This window comes from Podarcis muralis, chromosome 1 (genome assembly GCF_964188315.1).
Source record: "Podarcis muralis chromosome 1, rPodMur119.hap1.1, whole genome shotgun sequence".
Lineage (NCBI taxonomy): Eukaryota > Metazoa > Chordata > Lepidosauria > Squamata > Lacertidae > Podarcis > Podarcis muralis.
In genome coordinates this window covers 103,748,799-103,761,990 of record NC_135655.1, presented here as the reverse complement: position 1 = coordinate 103,761,990, position 13,192 = coordinate 103,748,799, and the positions used below count along the sequence as shown (strand labels likewise).

The window sequence follows — 13,192 nt, the reverse complement described above, 5'->3', positions numbered from 1 at the left end:
TGTTCATCAAAGCACAGTTAAAACCATGAACAGATGTGGAATTGTACCCAATCTGTGCTAATGCTGATTTGTGCAAACATAGTGCTAGCCATCGTTATCTCCCAAACTGAAAGCAAGGGTGGGATTGACACATAAGAAAAATTGGGGTAGGAAAGGACAGTAAAACTTATTGGGGTGATACTGGCTTCGCAATCAGGGAAGCCTACATGTTTCTTCATATGAAGGTTGCAATTCTATACACAATTAAGTTGCATAGATTTTATTAGCTTCAGCTGGATTTAAGCATTCAAAGTTTGTACAGGGTTGCAGACCAATTGTCTTTGGACTAAAATGCTGGAGCAGAGGGGGGGTGATCCTGACTGGGGACACAACAACGTTTTATTAATAAAAGCAAATTTAATGTCTTATGTTGCTTGTCTTTGTTAGTTTAGTAGGTTCATCTGTTCATATTCTTTTCTGAAATAATATTGCTCCATTTTTTAAAAAAAAAATCCACACAGAACCACCTACAGGTTCTAATTTGCACTTGAAATCAGTTAAGGATTCAGTTGCATTAGGGCACATAAAATATAAGTTTGATAGCTAGCATTTCAGGGAAGCAAAATGTAAAGATCTGAATGCAGTATAAAAGGCAGGTGAGATGATGCTAGCTGTATCGCCCAAAATTTCTGTCAATAGCTCACCCACCATGAAAATGTATACAACCTGAAAAGTAAACACCTATTCACAATCAAAGAAATAAGAAGACTGTGCCGAAATATGGACTGAAGATAATTTCTTTTTCATCACAAACTTCATTGTGGGACAAGTGATTTAGAGCAAGAATGAAATGGCACATTATGTGTGTGGTACAACTTACTCATCCTCTGGCGCTATTGCGCTGTGTCTCTTCTCTGCCCACACTCCATGTGTGAACAGGGGAACGTGCAACATAGCTGGGTACTGTTGTCAGGAAAGCACACAACATGGTGGTATCAAGACAGAAGGTATGCAACTTTTATTACACTTCTCAGACAGGGGAGAGAACCATCTTTGGGGCTGCTATTTATTTCCCAGCTGAAGTCCCAGGTTTCTCGTGTATAGTTCTCCCATTCGTGCATTTGAAAATATTCAAGGTAGGAAGATTGTTTCGGGGGTTTTCTAACAGAATGAGTCCTAAACTAAATGCTGTAACGCAAGACACATAACAAGAATTGCTAGGCTCCTTTCTGGGAACTACTGAAGCCTGATCTTCATTTCCCTTCCCTTCATCACCATCATACCTAGCCAGTGTTCAAGGATCATCTGTGATTCAATGCAAAGCATCCGTGCTTGCGCTCTCATTTTATTACCATTACCTAAAGGTTAACTTGCATCCTGGGCATCATTTACTATACAACCGTTCCTAAAGAAAATAAAAATATCCTTGTTGCATAGGGAATATAGATCACAAGTGCTTAGTAAACTGGGAATTAACATCTTGCTTCAAGCACTTCTCAGATTTATGGATTCCACTGAGACCACAGTTTTCTGGATCACAGCACAAGTCAGTCCCTCTTGCTTATTGCTCTAGCACTTGCTCATGAAAACACTGAAAGAGACGTGAAGCTACAGCATGCACAGCCAATTTCATGCATCCCTCTCAATCAACAGATGAAGGTATAGTGTAAATGTACATACATAAATTTGGTAACTCACTGCAAACTCTATACAAACAGTAGCATTTTTTCTGTGCCTGTCCTTCCCCCATTGCTCTGGTTGGTTGAGCACCAGTGCAACACACTCACTAAAGTAATGGAAAGCACGAACTGGCTTACTGGAATTCTAAAAGCCGCACAGCCTGGAAATAAAAATGTTCGTTTTTGCATCTTTCCCGTTTTTTAGCAGCACCAGTTGCCCCCTCTTTCTGTCTGCCTTTGACTCAAAAGCTCCACAGCTGATAACTGATAATAAAACTATGTCAGAACGTGATTACAACCAATAATATTCCTCATTCCTCTTTAAGCCTTTTCCAAGATTCCATATTAACTGAAGTGCCTTGCGCCAGAGAAGTTCCATCTCCCTGAACTAATGTGTCAGTCCGAAATGTTGGAAACAGCATGCTCAACTGCTTGGACCAATAGGAAGACACTGATCATCTACAAAAGCAGTCTATTCCTGATTCAAAATCTTCTAGCTCATGTACTTAATGACTACCTACTCACTTTTGTATAATTGTCAACAATGATCATTCACTTAAACTCTCAAAACACTGTTTTCAATTAACATTAGCATTGTCTATCATGGGACTGCTAGGTGCTCCAATCACACCACATGGCTGCTTAAACACCTTTTAAGCATCATCACCTCTTACTAACCAGGTATTAAATTAAAACACTTCATACTAAGACCAACATTAGAATCCTGGGAAATTGCTGTTTGGGGCTGCAGAGCTCTTGCAACATTAAGTGGAATGCCACTAGCAGATAAACACACACCACCTTAAAAAAAAGGAGAAAGTAATAGTAATTCAGGCTTCCTCAACCTCAGCCCTCCAGATGTTTTGAGACTACAGTTCCCATCATCCCTGACCAATGGTCTTGCTAGCTAGGGATCATGGGAGTTGCAGGCCAAAAACATCTGGAGGGCCGAGGTTGAGGAAGCCTGGAGTAATTGGAGAACCTCTTTTAGACTTTTGTGTGGAAGGGGGGAAAATGAATTCTCGATGCTTGGACTTGAAGCCTGAGTAACCATTGCCTAGTAGGAGGAAGAACAGTTGGATACAACCCTGGAGTAAACATTTTGAATACTTTGAATAACTTTTATATATACAACTGAGATGGAGAATTGGAAGTCATCTTTCTCTTTCTTTCATTCTTTTTATCTTTTTGCTATTTTTTTCTTCTTTTATTTTTTATTTTTCTCCACTTTGTTTTTGTTGTTGTTATTGTCCTCTACTCTGGGTTAAGGAGGGGATTGCACATAGATTAAGGACCCTGTGTGAGAGGCACAGAAGGGAAGATATCCCTTAGGGTAAGAGGCTGTGAGAGGAAAATGAAGTTTCTTTTTGTGTGAGACAGGAGTTAAGACTGCGAGAGAGAAATTTGTATTCTTCTCTTTCTTTCTTTTTTGTTGCTTTTGTTTGGATTAGTAATGTACCGTATTATGAAAAGCCTTAGTAAAATCTTATAAAAATAAAAACAAACAAACTTGCACACTGTGTAGCTCTTACCAGTATGGGTATGTACTTGAGGAGGTGCAATCCATATTCTAATCAAATTAATGGCAAATCACCTACTGGTGTCAAAAGGTCTGGACTGCAGTTCAAACAACACTCTTCATGGCTTGACCTCTTAGGATCTGTACACGAGTCTGGTGTGTGCATTTTAATAATTATGAGTTGATCTTGCCAGAAGTTTAGGTGCTGGATATCACCAAAGTGCAAGTTAATTATGAAGAGTGGCCAGAACAGCAATTTAAAGCATCATCAAAGCAAGCTTAGCTCATAAGAATTTCATGACTACTAGCTTGCTTTCATGACCAAAGTCGTTAATGTCCAGCTTTCCACTTCAGCACAGCTTCATTCAAGGGTGAATTCAACCCTGAATAATTTGTAGTTTGTTCTCCCTTCTTATGTAAGCAGAAACCAATACTTCTTTCATTCTTTAAACATCTTTTTTCTCTTTTGAACGAGGTTTTATTATTTATATTTGCATGCTTCTTAGCTTTTTTAGAACATAACCAATATGGCAATTCAGTAAGCCTGGAACTTACGCAGTCAAAACCCATTGGGTTCAATGGCAAGTGGGATTGCCAAAGTCATTTTCCCTAGAACCTTGCACTTTTCCAATACTTTTTAGTAAAAAGAAAGAAAAATTTGCTACGTGCGTAAAGCTGAATGCACACAAGTTAAATGTATGTAACTTGTTGGCTTACTGAATATACTAAGGCAGCTCTTAATTATCTGTCGAAAAGACACTTGCCAGTTGAATTCATAACTTTTTAATTTAGGGAAAGAGACCAATTCAAATTCCTGCACTTAATGCGGATGCATAATTCAATGAAAAATAAACTAAATCCTTTAGCACTTTGGAAGATTACAAAAAACAACAACCCCACAACAACCCACAAAAGCAAGCGAAAATTTGTGCCACAGAAGAGGTAACTAGAGGAAAGAGGCATTAGAGATCAGGAGAAACTACTCTGCATGCAGATGAATAGTATGCTTATTAAACTTCTCCCTGCTTACTGTATCTAAGATAGTGGCCATGGGGAGAACATAAAGAAGGTAATCTCTAAGGCTGGGGTGGGGTGGGGAACATGTAGCCCTCTGGGTGTTGCTTAATGATAGCCCCAACTGACATGCTCAATGGTCAGGGATAACGACAGTTGCCGTCTGAAGTATTTGGAGGCCACAGGTTTCTACATTCCCTAAGGGGATACAGAAGCTAAGCCAATTCTGCAAAAGCAGGATTTATTTATTTAAAAACATATACACCACTTTTCACACAGGTATCAAAGTAGTGTACAATGTAAGATGTAAAATTATTTAAGGAACAGAATAAAACAGCACACAGGGAATCACTGAGCAGAAAAGCAAATCAGGATCAAGTTAATGTTTGGGCAGACAAAAATATTTTGAATTGCCAGGGACAATATACTGCCAAGAATGCTCACCAGACCTCTGGAGGGAGCCTGTTCTATAACAGAAGTACTACCCTTGAGAATGCCCTCTCTCAGGTTGTCACCAGGTATGCTAAAGCAGGCCATGACACCACTAAGAGATGGGGAGAATATTCTGGAAATACAAGAGGGACTAGAGAATATGCCAGAATAACCCATACAATGTGTTCCTGTGGTGGATCATCTCTTTCAGAAGTACATTTTGTATTGGTATGTGTATGTGGATGTGTATGTGTATGTGTATGTGTATGTGTATGTGTATGTGTGTATATATGTGTGTGTGTGTGTGTGTGTGTGTGTGTGTGTGTGTGTATGCACAAGGGTAGTCTAATCTTAAAGTTATCAAGGTGTGAGTGGTAATTCTAGGTCTGAATTTGAAGGAAAAGGTTAAAAGTGTTACAAAGTGCACATTGGGACTCACATGAATGGTTCAGCCCTCACATGTATTCCTGCATACACTCCCAAGAGGTTTTTGATGAAGTTATAATATGCATCCATTGTGAATATGTATTTACTCTTAAGTTTATGCCCTATTATTATAATTATTATTATTATTATTGGGACACGGGTGGCGCTGTGGTCTAAACCACAGAGCTTTGGACTTGCTGATCAGAAGCTTGGTAGTTTGAATCCCCGTGACGGATGAGGTGAGCTCCCGTTGTTTGGTCCCAGCTCCTGCCAACCTAGCAGTTAGAAAGCACGTCAAGGGCAAGTAGTTAAATGGTGGGAAGGTAAATGGCGTTTCCATGCGCTGCTCTGGTTCTCCAGAAGCGGCTTAGTCATGCTGGCCACATGACCCGGAAGCTGTCCGCGGACAAATGCCTGCTCCCTCGGCCTATAGAGCGAGATGAGCGCTGCAACCCCAGAGTCGTCCGCGACTGGACCTTACAGTCAGGGGTATCTTTACCTTTATTATTAATTATTATTATTATTATTAATTAAATTTATATACCACCCTATACCCAGAAGTCTCAGGGCTGTTCACAGAATAAAATCAAGATATAAAAACAAAAAATGCCTAATAAAAACAAAAACAGCCACCCTATAGGCCCCCCCCCCCATTTTTAAAGGGCATAGGATGTAAATCGGATCAACCAAAGGCCTGGAAAGGGTACTCCTGATCTTGAAGCCTAATGGAACAGAAAGCCAGGAATCAGAAAGCTGAACAGTTGTCTGTACCAGCAAGTCTACAGTGTCTATCCCACCCATTCTGTGCTCTGTGTACCAGCAAAAGCATAGAGCCTTGTCCTCAAGAGTGAAGAGTGAAAATTGGTCCCTTGTTGGAGCTTTGAAGGCTACCCAACCATTGAAAATCTGGAGCTTCTGTACTATTTTGAGCCAATGTATTCTAATGGAAAATAGGACGTGGGTCTTTTGGATGAGTAATCGTCATAACACCTTTATTTCATTGTTTATTCCGTACAAGTTAGTGTCTATTCTGATTAACTGATTGAGTTGTGGTAAAAAAATATTTTTAAAAGGACATGATCTTCCTCTACCAAATGCATAGTAAGGCTTTTCAGTTTGAGCAAGTACTTATTTAGCAAACAAGGAGAGGTGTAGGTGATTTTTTTTTATATTAAAAAAAATGTTAAATGATATCAGCAATTCAACGGTCTTGGAAGTTGGTGAACTATAAAAGCAGGAGTCTTATGGGGCCAGGACATGATACAGTCTTTTTCTGGAGGTTTCCATTGCCCTTAGTGCCCCCGGCATGAAATATGCCAATCCCTGCTCACTCCTTGACCTTTCCAGCAGAACCTGGTAACTGTCCTTGAACACACAAATGTGACATGGCAAATGCAGAGGCAAGCTACCAGGCTTGCCAGTATATTGCCTGTGGCGCTCTCAGTCTCTCCCACTCACCCTGGTGAAACCATTTTAATACAGATCTGTGATGAACTATCCTTTTTCTGACGTGACAAGTACAGTCTAAGTTCTGTTTGCAGAAAACAAGGCTAAAGGTGTTCTTGAAATAACATTAAGAACACTTTCAGAGAGCATTAAGAATGAATCCATGAACCCATTTCCTTTCAGGTTTCTCTATATTTCAAATTCTCATTAGCTAGGAACATGTAATACGTTCTGTAGCTTATCACTGTGTTGCAGGGTAACGCTGCAGTTTTATTAGGCTACCAACAACAGATAAGCAGGCAAAGGGCTTCCAACGTATCATTTCTGCCTATAATAGCATTTGATAGTTTTGTCGCACCCAGATTAAATATATTACTTTTAAAACACTGAGGATTATTATTATTATTTTTTGCCTCTGCTTCAAAGCTTAGACAACAAGATTGTTGTTGTTATTTAAAATGCTTTCATGAAACTTATTACTTTTTGTTTTAGGGTAGGTATTGCAATTTTAAAAGCATACCAATAATAGATGAATAACATCTGCTTACTCCTTCTCCATGTAAAGAATTAATAAAATAAGCACAAAGTACTTACATGAATCCCTTCTGAGGCAGCTGAGGAAATTTACAACACAACATGAAATTTACTTGCAGCTTTCTTTAAATAATCCCAAAATACTGCTGCTTTGTATTTTTAGTGCCCTTTGTAGATATAAACGTCTGTCAAATATTAGCATATATATTAACAATGTTTTCAGAACAACTGAAAAACTCATAAAATTAAGAAAACAGATTTAAAAGAGACAACTTCTATGTTTTCAAGAGTTTTAATCAACTTTTTTTTTACTGGACTAAATATCACCATCAACAGCATGCTATATTAATGACAATATATTTGCCTTTCCAAAAAGCAGAATGGGGAAAAGGGCCATAGAAACAGAACATTCTTTTGCCTACAATAAAAGCTTTCCTAATACTAAGGAATCACCAGAATTAATGAACAAAACTAAACACTTTGGCCTGTGCACATGGCCCTCTGTAAATCATAGTTTGCAAACCACGAACTATCTTTTCCCCTGCTCACCTATCCTTTCTAGAGCATTTTTTCCTCTTCCTTCCCCTCATCAAATCATAGTTTCTCAGTATATGTATACTGATGAAAACCATGGTTAGTGCAAACTGTGTCTCCCTCACAACCAGAGATTGAAACCGTGTTTGAGGGAAAGCTGGCTTTCACTATCCATGGTTAGGGAAATCCATACCACACAAAGTTACTTGTGGCAGAAAGCCAGGACTGTCCCTGAACTGAGCTTTTTGCATCTAAGATGCATATGCAATAGGTGTTTATTGGAACTGTACCAGGGACGCAGACTTATAAAAAATATTGGGGGGGCCCGGGAAAGCTCATGAATAATAAATAAGCTCATGAATATGCAAATAAAGTGGCGCCGCCTCCTCGTGAGCGAATAGGGGAGAGCGTGCTGCGCCTATTAATCAGCTCCAAAGGAAATTGGGTGGAGCTTTTGCTCGGGAGGGAGGGCAGGAGGCATGCAGCCCGCCCTTCCCTGTGCATTTTGGGCTGGGGGAGGGGCGGCGATGGCGCTCTGCTGGAGGGGCGCCGGAGATTATTGGGGGGGCAGAGCCCCCCCAAACGAATTTTTGAGGGGGCTCGGGCCCCCTCAAGCCCCATGGAGTCGGCGCCTATGAACTGTACGCATTTGCAACACATTCAAGATAGTATAGACTTCCAACATGCACCTCCTACTAAACACATATACAAACAAAACATGGTAGAAGTGAGCTTAGAGTGTGAATAGGGGGTGGAAAAAAATCAGAGCTAGAATGCCACCCAAAGCTCTTCGTTCTCACTCCTGAGCACCACACACATTTTCTATTTTAGGGATTTTGTTTTTCTCTGCAATGCTCCGATGTCTTGGGAAAAACAGGGAGTGTTTAACAAGAGAAGGCTTGCCTGTTGACTTGATCATAAAAGAATCTCTCTGTGTGTGTGTACTTCTGAAGCAGGGGAAAGGGAATATTTAAGCCTCATGCTCATTATACAATTTTGCAAGTAGCTTACCCAAGCAAATTTTATCCTAAAAGCTTAGTACAAGCAGGCAGGTATTGGATTTCCATTTAAATTCAATAAGCTTTATAAATGGTAAGCATGAAGACCTCTTCTGTTTATTTTGACACATTAGCCCTAGTGAATGCTCAGGATTAAGATCTTAATGAGAACCAGGAAGGGGCAGCATGGATCAAGTGGTACCTTTGGGGAGCTCTTCGCAAATGAAAGGAAGAAAAACACAACTCTTGGATGTGGCACTTTTATTACCTCTGTATTGATCAATCGCTCCTGAGGCTGACTCTATGCGCAAGTCAATTTTATATAAAGAGAGGGCAACTTCACAGCACTGTACTTTAAAATAACATTGCATCATGACTACCTTACAAAGCAATCCTACTGAGCTGGGTCGCTGGCAGGGCCAGATTTAGGTCTGATGAGGCCCTAAGCTACTGAAGGTAATGGGGCCCTTTATATGTCCAGCTGTCCTTTACCAACAACAAATTGTCACTGTTTTTTGTGTTGAATATATGCTATATGATAATTTATGGACCTAATAGGTACCTAAAGCCATTTGCACATAACAGATAGGAGCCTACACAAAACATTGCTGCTGTATGTAGGTTTTATTTTATTTGTTTTTTATCTTATATTTTGGAAATGTACATCCAGGTGTTGTTGTTTTTCCTTTAAAAAAATTTTGGGGCCCCAAGAGAGTGGGGCCCTCAGCTATAGCTTGTTTAGCTTATACGTAAATCTAGCACTGGTCGTTGGTAGGAAAGAAGCTAAGTGAGAGGGTGCAGCTTGTCACATCACCAGTTTTCTTATTTTCCCTCCCAATAGTCCCAAGATGTATTCTAGGGATGTGTCAGGGAATCAGGGTGCCTTTGGACCCAGCAGATCCCATGACACACCCCAGAATGCTGCCTTTTCGACCCCTCTTCCATTGGAGCACCAACAGTTGTTGAGGGACAGCCACGGAGATTTTTACAGGTGCAATAAGGCAGTCCCTATATAAAGTACTGACCTACTGCTGTGCCCATGGATTCCGGCCCCTCTGTCCTCAAAATCCTATGGCTGCTGGGAGACCTGCCAAAGCCCTAGGTTTCAGCTATTAATGTTTTATCATTTTTGCCATAATGTTTCATTATGTATGCTAATTGTACATTCAGTACAGGAACATGAAGGGAAGGGTGGACAAACAGAATGAGAAGCAGACAATGCATGACAACAAATATGGATTGGATCTGGGGTAAGATTTTTCTCATTTACTGTGCGTTATTATTATAGTTGCAACCCAGCAACTTAAATCTTTACCTCTGGTGATTAAGAATTGCCTCCAGGTGACCAGTGACGAAGCAGAGATTTTATTTTTATTTTTTTGCAACTGTTGCTTCTCTTTTTCTACCTCCCCCTTTTCAATTATCAGTGTTGCATGCATTGAATAAGTGGGCAGCCTGGCTAGTAAAAATGTTTGTGAATGAGTAACTCTTATGGACTTTATTTGAAAACTTCTTTTGTTCATTGAATAATCCCATGCTCGGGGCAAACAATTGAAATGTAACATAAACTGGCTAAGGTTTTAAAAGACTTCTGAATTATAATCCAGCGATATTTTAGGAATGAATGAGAAAGAAATTTATCCCATTCCCAAAAACCTTAAGAGCTACTTTGTAGATCATTATTCCATGCATTTTACATTTTGCTTTAAGGTACTATGTTTCAGTATCAGCTAAATAACCAATAATGCTAACCAGTAACTACACTGAATTATTATTTTTTGTATGTTTCAGGAAGTCTTTGAATTACACTCCATTCCTATGCTCTGCAGTATTGAGGCAGTAGTGCTTTGAATTCATTGCTATATTCCCAATACTGACATAATAAATAAGTATAAGGCTATTTTAGGATTAATTTGCAAATTTAGGATGTGACATAAAGGGCTATGGAAGTCCTGCCCACTTTGCTCCAAATACTTTTGTGTGATAATCCATTGTTCATCACATGGTTCAGGCCTAGCTCTTAATTTTAGCACCAGAGAAATGGGTGCAAAAAACCACCCTACATGTAAAAATTAGTTTGCTTTCTTGGGATAGGTCTCTGCCCAAGCCTGGTTTTTTATGTACAGAAAGATAACTGTAAATGTTAAGTGCCTCAAATTTGGAAGAATTGTTTACTACTATGCAGGTGACAATGTCCTACAAATCTGAGCAACAGGATGAGCTCCCCGTGGTACATGACCCCAGTCAAATTAGCAAAAATTTATCATCTGCCCAATAATAAATGTTGGAAATGTAATGAGACTGAAGGTACTTTCTATCACCTTTGGTGGACCTGCCCGAAGATTAAAGCCTACTGGGAAATGATCTATAATGAAATTAAAAAGGTCCTTAAATGGACATTTTCTAAAAAACCAGAGGCTTTTCTCCTGGGCATGGTGGGCCAATTGGTGCCAAGGAAGGACAGAATTTTTTTTATGTATGCTACCACAGCAGCAAGAATTCTTCTGGCAAAGTATTGGAAGACGCAGCAGCTACCCACTCTGGAAGAATGGCAAGCGAAGGTGATTGACTACATGGGAATGGCAGAGATGACCGGCAGAATCCGTGACCAGGGGAGTGAGACAGTGGAAGAAGATTGGAAGAAATTTAAAATATACCTTAAAAATTGTTGTAACATTCAGGAGTGCTGAGATGTTATGGTGTTAAGAAACAGAGAATTGCAGCTGTAAATCATAATTAAATGGAGGGTTGCTGTTAAAAGGAAAAATAAGGATGCAGAAAAAGGGAGGTATGGGGAAGTCCGGGAAATAAGGTGAAGGAAAACGAGTTTATGAAATTATACATGTTTATTTGTTTGTATGTTTTATTTTGTTTTATTGTTTGTTGTTATTACATGTTTGGAAAATTAATAAAAATTATTTAAAAAAAAAAAACAGGATGAGCTCCCGTTGCTCTGTCCCAGCTTCTGCCAACCTAGCAGTTCGAAAGCACACCAGTGCGAGTAAATAAATAGGTACAGCTGTGGCAGGAAGGTAAATGGCATTTCTGTGCGCTCTGGTTTCCATCACGGTGTTCCATTGCGCCAGAAGTGGTTTCGTCATGCTGGCCACATGGTCCAGAAAAGCTGTCTGCAGACAGACGCTGGCTCCCTCAGCCTCAAAGCGAAGATTAATGCCACAACCCCATAGTCAGATTTGACTGGATTTAACTGTCCAAGGGTCCTTTACCAATCTTAGAAACTGAGATATGAAAGCAAGGAGCAAAATGGCACCTTAAACCTAGGTTATGGGCGCAACAACGGAATGTCTAGGCACACTTTTTTTATAAGACGAATACAAAGCTGAAAAGGAAAGGACTGCAGCTAAAATATTATGTTCATTTTTCACATGCTTTAGTCCTTCCCCCGCCCACCCCCCTAATGTTCTTAAGAGGGTCTCCAGTCATCAGAGAGTAGCTGGAAGTGGGGAGGCAGAAAAAGGCCCTTCTGTCCTTCCACTCTGCAGTTTTAATCTGAAATCTTAGTACTGCGCTCAGAGCTCAGAAACTGCTTGTGCTAATGAAATTCCCTGTCGCAAAATGCGCCTAGAACAGTGGGAGTTTCGAACACTGTCCTTTACCGTTTACCTTTACTCAGTGAATTTCATGGCTGAGTGGGATTCTGAACCTGAGTCTCCCAGATTCTAGTCCAACACTCTAACCACTACACCACACTGGCATGGTGACATACTCTTCGTTAGGCTACAACCTAAACCATGGAGTAAACCCCACTGGCTTACTACTGAGTAGACATGCTATTGAAATGCACATAGCACATCAAAACTAGAATACGAATCAATCTGGCTAACCTGATTCAAAAATACACACTCATACCCTGCTCACACACAAAAACAATTCTCCCTACAGCCAACCAAAGACAACCAACCACACCCTAAGCCACCCGCAACCTCTCTCACCACCAAGAAAATACAAGAAGTGAATAGCAAGAGAACCCATACAAGTTACGCTGACACAACCCCCACCCCAAGTAGAATGATAGAAGCATAACCACTCAACCCCACCCCACTCACCATTCCCCCTCCCCCTCTTCCCCCCTTTTCTTTTTTCTTCTTCCTAATGGTTTAAACCAATTCATGAACCATTAACTTCTACATTGACCACTAATGATGAAACATATGTTGTAGATATTTTTCCACATTTATTACGCTAACTTTGTGGTATACAAATGACATGAGGAAACTTGCTTTACTTATTTGTGTAACATTATTCTTGTTTATAAAAATCAATAAAACAAAACAAAACTAGAGTCACAAATCTGAAATAATGAGAACTCCTTCATACCTTTTAATACAGTGGTGGACAACCTCTGGCCTTCCAAATGTTGCTGGAATAGGAGTCCCATATTCTCAGACCAACAGTCATTCCCTAACAAGGAACTATTCAGTGCAGCTGATCCCAATCATGTCCTTAGCTGCCTGAGGTCACATGTGACATCAGGTGGTCATGGTTTGGGGAAAACAGCCTCATAGGCTAGGATTCCCACGGCTGATTTAAAGGTTGCTTAAATACAGATTCCTTAAGTTTTAAATTAATACCAACTCTCTATAACCCCTATTTTGGAAACAGCCACCCAA

General features: G+C 40.0%; 1 protein-coding gene across 2 annotated transcripts in view; it reads right to left on the bottom strand.

Annotated features, from left to right (window-relative positions):
* Nucleotides 1–13,192, bottom strand: part of KCNJ3 (potassium inwardly rectifying channel subfamily J member 3) — a 111,172-nt gene that overhangs the window by 87,045 nt on the left and 10,935 nt on the right. The window lies entirely within an intron of this gene.